General features: G+C 35.0%; 1 long non-coding RNA gene across 1 annotated transcript; it reads right to left on the reverse strand.

Annotated features, from left to right (window-relative positions):
* Positions 1-1,396: 1,396 nt before the first annotated feature.
* LOC113353053 lies at positions 1,397-1,849 on the reverse strand. Its single transcript, XR_003361054.1, has 3 exons — positions 1,742-1,849; positions 1,549-1,657; positions 1,397-1,449 (listed from the first exon to the last, which is right to left on the reverse strand). It is a non-coding gene; the product is annotated as an uncharacterized LOC113353053 (long non-coding RNA).
* Positions 1,850-7,574: the final 5,725 nt, after the last annotated feature.

Below are 7,574 nucleotides of genomic sequence, written 5' to 3' on the forward strand. Positions count from 1 at the left end.
CAACGAAAAAAGAAGAAAAGAAGGGGACGACTGGATGAGTTGATGGCGCATTGAAATATCATATTTTACACAAGCCCCGTCATATGAACTAGCAATACTTTAATTCCTTTGGTATACATGCGCTTAGATTTATTGAGTGGCTCATCGTAATGAGAGTTCCATTGAATATCTGCACAATCGAAAGAATCCGGCCCATGGTGGGGTATTTGAGGTTTACTGGTGTATGCATCCATGTCATCATCCGCATAGATAATACTCCAATGGTAAGGAATTGTCCATTTTTCTTATATGGAGCAAATTGTGTGGATATAACTTGAACTATATGCTCATTTACACCGTGGGATAGTGGTCGTTGAAGTGCCATTGTTATGATCACTGCAAGGGACCCAAATGGATTCTACGTTTAGTGTTGTTAATTTTGCTTAAATGCACTAGTGACAAGTATATATATCCTTGTGTTTAGTGTTTGTAGCACTACCACTAGAATACACATCAAGACCCTAATGATTTGTTCATTATTCATCATTAAGCTAATCTCATCATGGCATTTTCTTTTTAAGAATGATATTGCTATAAAAGTGATATTCTTGATTTAAGTATCAGCTAGTTTTCAACTATCATCATCATTGTCCACTAAACTAGGCATGGGGAGTGAAAATGATTTCTTTCGAACTCGTGGCAGTGAATTTAATCTAACATTAGATGCGAGCAACTGCAGGTACTCTAGAATGATTGACATTTCTGACTATGGAGAAATTTAATAATAAAACATACTAATTAGAAATTGATGCACTAGACTAACTGGTTGCTACTATATAGACTATAGAATAGTACTAGACCTGCGAAACCCGCCGTCCATCTGTGTTAATCTTAATCCAATTCAAGTTTGGAGTGGACCATCCTACCGAAATTGTTGATATCTTTTTGGTCTTTCTTGAGTGGTTTGGTACCGGTGAATCTCATGGCAATACAAGAGGTAAGGATTCTATTACCACGAAATATTCCTGACCAACCATAAGGTCCAGAATAGAAAACAGCCAGAAGAGATGACATACACTGATGCTGATTGTAGTAGAATTCGGGAAAAGAGAATGTGTTATTGGAGACAGAAATCAAATTTCAAAGACATGACATGAAACATTTTTAAGAGTTTCAAATGAAAAAAAGAAAGTGAAAAGGAATCAATTCAGTTATTGTTATGCATGGAAGGAAGAGTAATAACAGTAGAGAAATAACGAATGATCACTCGAAAAAAAGAGAGCATACATTTTCAGAGCAATTTTCATTCTTTAAAGCTTCGCGCTGCTACAGCAAGCACTAGACACATTCCAAGTTTCTCTCTCACTCTATTTTAATACTAGTTCTACATTACCTCAATTCCCATCTTTATGTATAGTGCTAATGCTGGCTTGTTATCCCGACAGACATGTAAGTATAACTGCTTTGTACCTGAATCATCAAATTCAAGATAATCAGTTGCATTAATTTTCCACCTTACGGCTAAGCATGCAATTTAGATGAATGGAAGAGAACTTAAGCAGTACTCACCTTGTTGACGTGCACTTTTGGCAACAATCATGTTTGAGATTATGCCATGTTTCTGAGGTCCCCTTCTTTTGAAGGTGCTAAACATATTCACAGCTGGCTATAAAAATTCCTGGGAAAGATTCAAATCTTAATTAGGTGATTCTCAACATCAAAAAGCTAACTTAAATTAGATAAGTATCCATGTATAATGCACCTCAGGATAAGTCTCCCCCTGTAACATGTACTTGAAACGAAAATCAAGAGTTCCAATGACATTTTTAAGCATGCCACCAAGCGCATTCTCGCCTTCCTTTCTCACAGCAATGACGCGCACATGAACGGTTCTAAATAACGCATCGTACATCGCCTCATTATCACATTAAACTCCTACATCGATAGCATGTAAGACAATAAGCACCACCATTATCATGTGATGCATTATCATATATAATGCTCAGACTACTATTTCCATATGACAAGACAAAGATAAAAGAAAATACAGCTCAACAAAGAATCTTTAGGAACGAAATAATAGCTGGCCATAAGATGGAGGTTCACTACCCTGCCAAGGGAGTGAGGAAAGTATGCCCTATTAGCAAACAAACAAGCAATTGTCAGGATATTCAAGTACACTTAACAAGGGTAGACAAGTTGACCTCTTGGAATTAAAATTTCACTTCTGGAAAGGAAGATTAAGCTTTTAAACAGCAATATCACTGATTCCCATTCCATGAGAAAGGTTTAATGAGCAAAAACTTCATGATATCAGTATCTGTGAATGTAGTATGTATGCCTTTAGTACCTACACTAATTGTAATCTTTGGGTATGTACGAAACACTAATCGATTGTGAGATGTACTGCTTTACAAGGTTACTAAACTTAATGTTCATCAGCAAGATTATCTATCTCAAACTAATCTGCTAGGATCAGCTGCCTCTGTTTCTTCCTAGTTATCATAGTTCACTCTTCTGAAGACTGTTGATAATGATCCTAATTCATCAGACTCTCTTTTTTTAATCCAAAAATTTAAGGACCAGCTGCCCGAGCCAGCTAGTACCTCTCGCCTTTGTCTCTGATGATCAGTGACAATAATCTGGCAAGTGAAAAGGAAAGAAAACAAAGTTTCAAGGATAATATTGTCAGTTTTGTTAGGATTATTTTATAGACTTGTGATTTTTGGTCGGACAGGAATGGTGCAAATACCTGCTGAGCCTGCCTGGGAAGAGGGGAGACGTTTGTATTGTATGAGAAAACACAATCACTATACTCACTAGTTTCTCTTCACTACATTCCCAATTCCCACTTAGCCAGTCCCAGTGACTGTAAAAGTAACAACATATGGTGTGTTATTGTCAAGCTGTATACATGGCATTCTTTTCAAGGGCAAAGTTGTTGTTGATGGACTCCCTTAGCCATGCACTAAGATGCTGCTGCAAAGGAATAAAAATTACTATAAGAAAACAAAACTATGGTCTTTGGGATGGGGGAGACTTTAAGTACTTGGCTACACAACGGAGATCGATAAATCAGATATAGATATACCTCTTTTTCTCTTTATATGATCGATCTGAGGGCCTCTCTTTTTGCTTTTCTAGCAGTTCTTTTGCTTTTATCTTCACTTTGTCTAAATTGCCCTTAAATTCAAATCAAATCTACTCTCTTTTTTAGGGCCTTTAGTAAAACCAAATTAACATGGTTGGCAACTAAAAGTTGTTGTCAAAATACGAAAATTTTGTGTGGGTGAGGTAGATATCTTGCAGGTGGATAATTTGTACCACAGTTTCGCCAAAGGTTAAAACCTGTCCACCAAAAACTGTCTGCCAAATAAATTAGACCAAGCATTAAACCAATGAATCTATGAAATGACGGGATGTTTGCTAGTTACGATTCTTTTTCCTCAAACTCAATAAATTTGAAGCCGCCAGATCGCCATGTACCAATGGTCTACACTGCTTTATCCACTTTTTAGAATTGTTACACGTAAATTCACCACATGTTACTTGTTAACTGGGTTCGGTTGTACGATCTGTTTTTTACATCAACAGAGGCTCATGTCAATTCTTATGCAGTTCGCAAACTCCTCCCTCTGCCAATTTTTACCCATTATGGAATATGCAAAGTGGTAAACGTGATGGGTAAACATATAAATTTACAAAAATGATTGGTGCACCCTGGTGTACGTGCACCGTGTGAGAGGAGAGTGGGGCCCACTCCTGCCCCACTCCCTATCCCAATGTTGAGAGGGAATCCTGGACTGTCTGATTCCCTCTCGGTGCACATCATGATGCACAAGCTCGGTAAGTCTATCACGGCTGATAAATTTATAAGTTTACTCATCTTTCTTTTTTTCCTTACAGTAACTCTAATGGGACGTGTATATTTTGCTTATTATGTCCATGTGAACGGACAAATATTTTTTTTCGCTAGTAGGTCCGTGTATATATAAACAAATATTTATTTTGGTTTAATGGGACTGGTTAGATATAAAAATATATCAAAGTAATTAACATAACTAACTTAACTAACATTCGGGAGTTTTGTTATTATTTTTCCGCGGTGATATTTGAGACAGTCAGTGTAGATGGAATTGATCGTCTCAGATTGAGTCGATCCGACACACGATGAACAAAAACCTTTTAATTGGGGGTTTGCCTATCCGTTTTAGTGATTTGTCAGTCCCGTTGTAATGGTAAACTGGCAAATCTGCATATATACTAGTCCCACTGGACTTGCTCTTAAAAAAGACAAACCTGATGAAGTCGATTCGAGATAGAGAATAAAGTAAGTTTGATCAGAAATCTGATTACAGACATCATATCTAGGATAGCTCCACAAAATTATGAGAACAAATTCCCTAATTTACCATTACAATTGTTCTAACTGCCCTCAAAGAAAATAACAATTATGTATCAAGACTAAAATGTTATACTCCCTCAGTCCCTAAATAGACGACTTTAAATTTTGTCCCAGAATAGATGACCTATATGAGATATTTCTAAAATTACCCTTTTAATGGATTATTGTTATTTTTAAATTTTCCTAATAATTATCTATAAGGGTGTAATTGTAAAACATACTTAAAAAATCTCCTCTCTCCTCCTTACCTTAAGAATTGTGCAAACTTGAACTACGTCATCTATTTAGTGACGGAGGGAGTATTTGTTTTGTTGGATATAAATTTGCACAATGGTGAGATTGTCAAAAATCCAACCAGAGTTTTAACAAAGGATTTTAAATCACTTGGTAATGAAGGGTTTGAATCCACCAAGGTTTTTGTAACACTAACAATAACAAAGGTTTTTGATCAACCAAAGGTTTTCAGTCGCTCGGAGATAAAAGTAATAAAAGTAACGGATATTTGTCAAAATCGCTAGAGATCGTTCGGAATAGTTAGCGAATCTTGAGAACAATTATTGTGGGAGTAGATGATATTGTTGACAACGATCTTCATCTTGGTATTGTGATAGTTGTATTTGTTTTGTCGATGATGATGACGTTGTTTCGTTATTGTTGTAGCATTAGTAAAGCTTTTTACACGACCATGTATCAATTGCATACATGCTAATGGAATAAACTACTTTATTTACCTTTTAGAATTTTTTTACACATAAATTAAACATGAGTTACATATCAACTATTTTTTTTATTTATTGTACTATCTATTTCCTAAAAGAACAGAGTGTAAGGACAATTATTATGGAGTTGGCGAACTCCTCATTCTACTAATTTTTACTAACTATGGAGTGGAAAAAGTGGTAAATTCGATGTGCAAACATGTAAATTACAAGTTTGCTCATCGTGGTCAAGTTCTACCGGGAGCGAAAGACTCGACCGCTTGGTCAGGTTTCTATCGCCAACGCCATAAATTATGTCGCTCGATTTTACCTAAACGGCCATATGGCTTTCCACTTCTCATAATTTCATTTTGAAACATTGTACTTTATTAACACCAACAAAATGGTGGCTCACTTCACTTGAGAAGAAAATTTGGGTCTTGTTCATGCCTGAATATCATTTGCAATTGATGTTGGTAATAGTGAGATCAATCATAATTACTGAGACATGGTATATCTAAGCTTCGTGGTGTTAGTCAGTAACAATCAAAATGCAAGAACAAGTAGCATCTTAAGTTAGATTTTGTTACCTCAAGAGTGAGGTGAGAACTTATATTGCCATGTTGTACAAGGTTAACCAAGATCCCCATGGATTCCCCATTGAAGAACAAGTGAGCATTATATTAACTTTTAAATCATATTGGACGACTAATCATATACTAATTTGTTATTCGTTTGTATTCTCATAAAACTATGGCTCCTACCCAATGTTTTGCAGTCAAGAACAAATTGTTCAGTCAAGGAAAGTGCTTCATGATTCAATGTTAATTAAATATTTGAACCTGAAGTGTGGTTCTTCAATGTAATTCTATGTTATGTAACGTTATGTTACATACTAGATTATGTCGTTGTGTTTTCTTTCAATTAAGTGTTAGTTTATGTGGTTAAAATCGTTCCTCGGGGCTGAATTAATAGAATGTTCGTCTATGTGATTTCTATTAACACGAGTTACATGTTACACTATTGATATTCTATCCAAGAAGGTAATCGCTAGGTTGCCGAGTTAATATTCAATTCCTTACCGGTTTCGAGTTTTGGCGAGTTCTAAGTCTGATATTTGAATTTTATAGTACGATTTTTCCAAGTTTTGATTAACACGGCCGATTTTTCTAGTTTAAATATTAGTATATATAAGTAGCGAGACTCTAAGTCTAAATAAGTATACTCGGATATTGTAAAATTCCAATCTTGAACTCACGACTCCTCGTTCCCCAACCGATTAGATCCAAGGAGAGAATTAACCATTTTTCTTTTAGTCAAAATCAAAATTTAATTAAATGTAAAACTTATTTGGATTTTAACTTTAATTATAAAAATAATTTTCATTAATTAGAAGCCGAGGAACATGGAAGAATCCCCATACTCTTCTTCTCATTGCAAAAGATGAAAAACTTAAACCAAAAAAAAAAAGTAATTATAACAACTCGATCAATGCATTCAATGAGATATATTTAGTGGAGAAACTTGTAATAGAAAAGGGTTGAATTTTATCAATTCCTTAAGGACATATAAATGAGCTCCACAACAAATATTTGATCCTTGAAAAATTCCTTCATCCCTCTCGAGATCTGGCTACAACTTCAGGATCAGTTTTACCCTCAATTAGAACTCGATCAAAGTTAGCGGTTAAATATACAAATTGGTTAAATTATTTTCTTATTGCTACATATCAACAGATTAACCCACCTACATCATGGTTATTCGGGGTACTGGTGTTAGTGTAGAAGTTTTCATGAACGTTCTTCCAATAATTCACACTGGGCCGCCGTTATTTTCCCCTTGATGGATAATACACTACAAAATTTCTGCAAAGAGATAAATCTTCATCCAGCATAAACTTAATGCTCGGTTGGACCATTATTCAAGAGATTGGGATGAGAATAAAAAGTTTGTTGGAAATAATTGGTGTAAAATGTGTGATTTCGAAATGGGGATGAATGGCATATAAGGGCAATAGAAGCAGTCGATGGAAACTAAGGCTTGGCCCTCAAATATGGATTCCCCGCCAACGAATATTTTATATCCCTGGAAACATATCCGTCCAATTGTATCATCTTTAATCTAATTTGAATGTTTTCGATTAAGTGATAATTTGTTATTACTTTAATGTGATTGTGGTTTCTTTTAATTCAAATTGATTTGGATTTGATATTTAATTATAAAATAAATTAAATATATAAAATATAACTCATACAATGAATAACAATAACAAAATTATATATAATACACTGTTGTTGATGAGCAAAGTCTCATACTGGTAAGTATGCGTAATTTTTGTTTAATAACTGAGAGATACCAATTGGTTGAGTATGATGAGTACCCGGTAGGATGGAAATTCCAACTTCATCTCCATATATCCTACGATTGTGAGTTGTGCGGTAAATATAGTTTGATGTCAAGTTGTTGTTAAATTCTAGGTCTTGTACTGCTTG

This window comes from Papaver somniferum, chromosome 2 (genome assembly GCF_003573695.1).
Source record: "Papaver somniferum cultivar HN1 chromosome 2, ASM357369v1, whole genome shotgun sequence".
Classification (NCBI taxonomy): domain Eukaryota; kingdom Viridiplantae; phylum Streptophyta; class Magnoliopsida; order Ranunculales; family Papaveraceae; genus Papaver; species Papaver somniferum.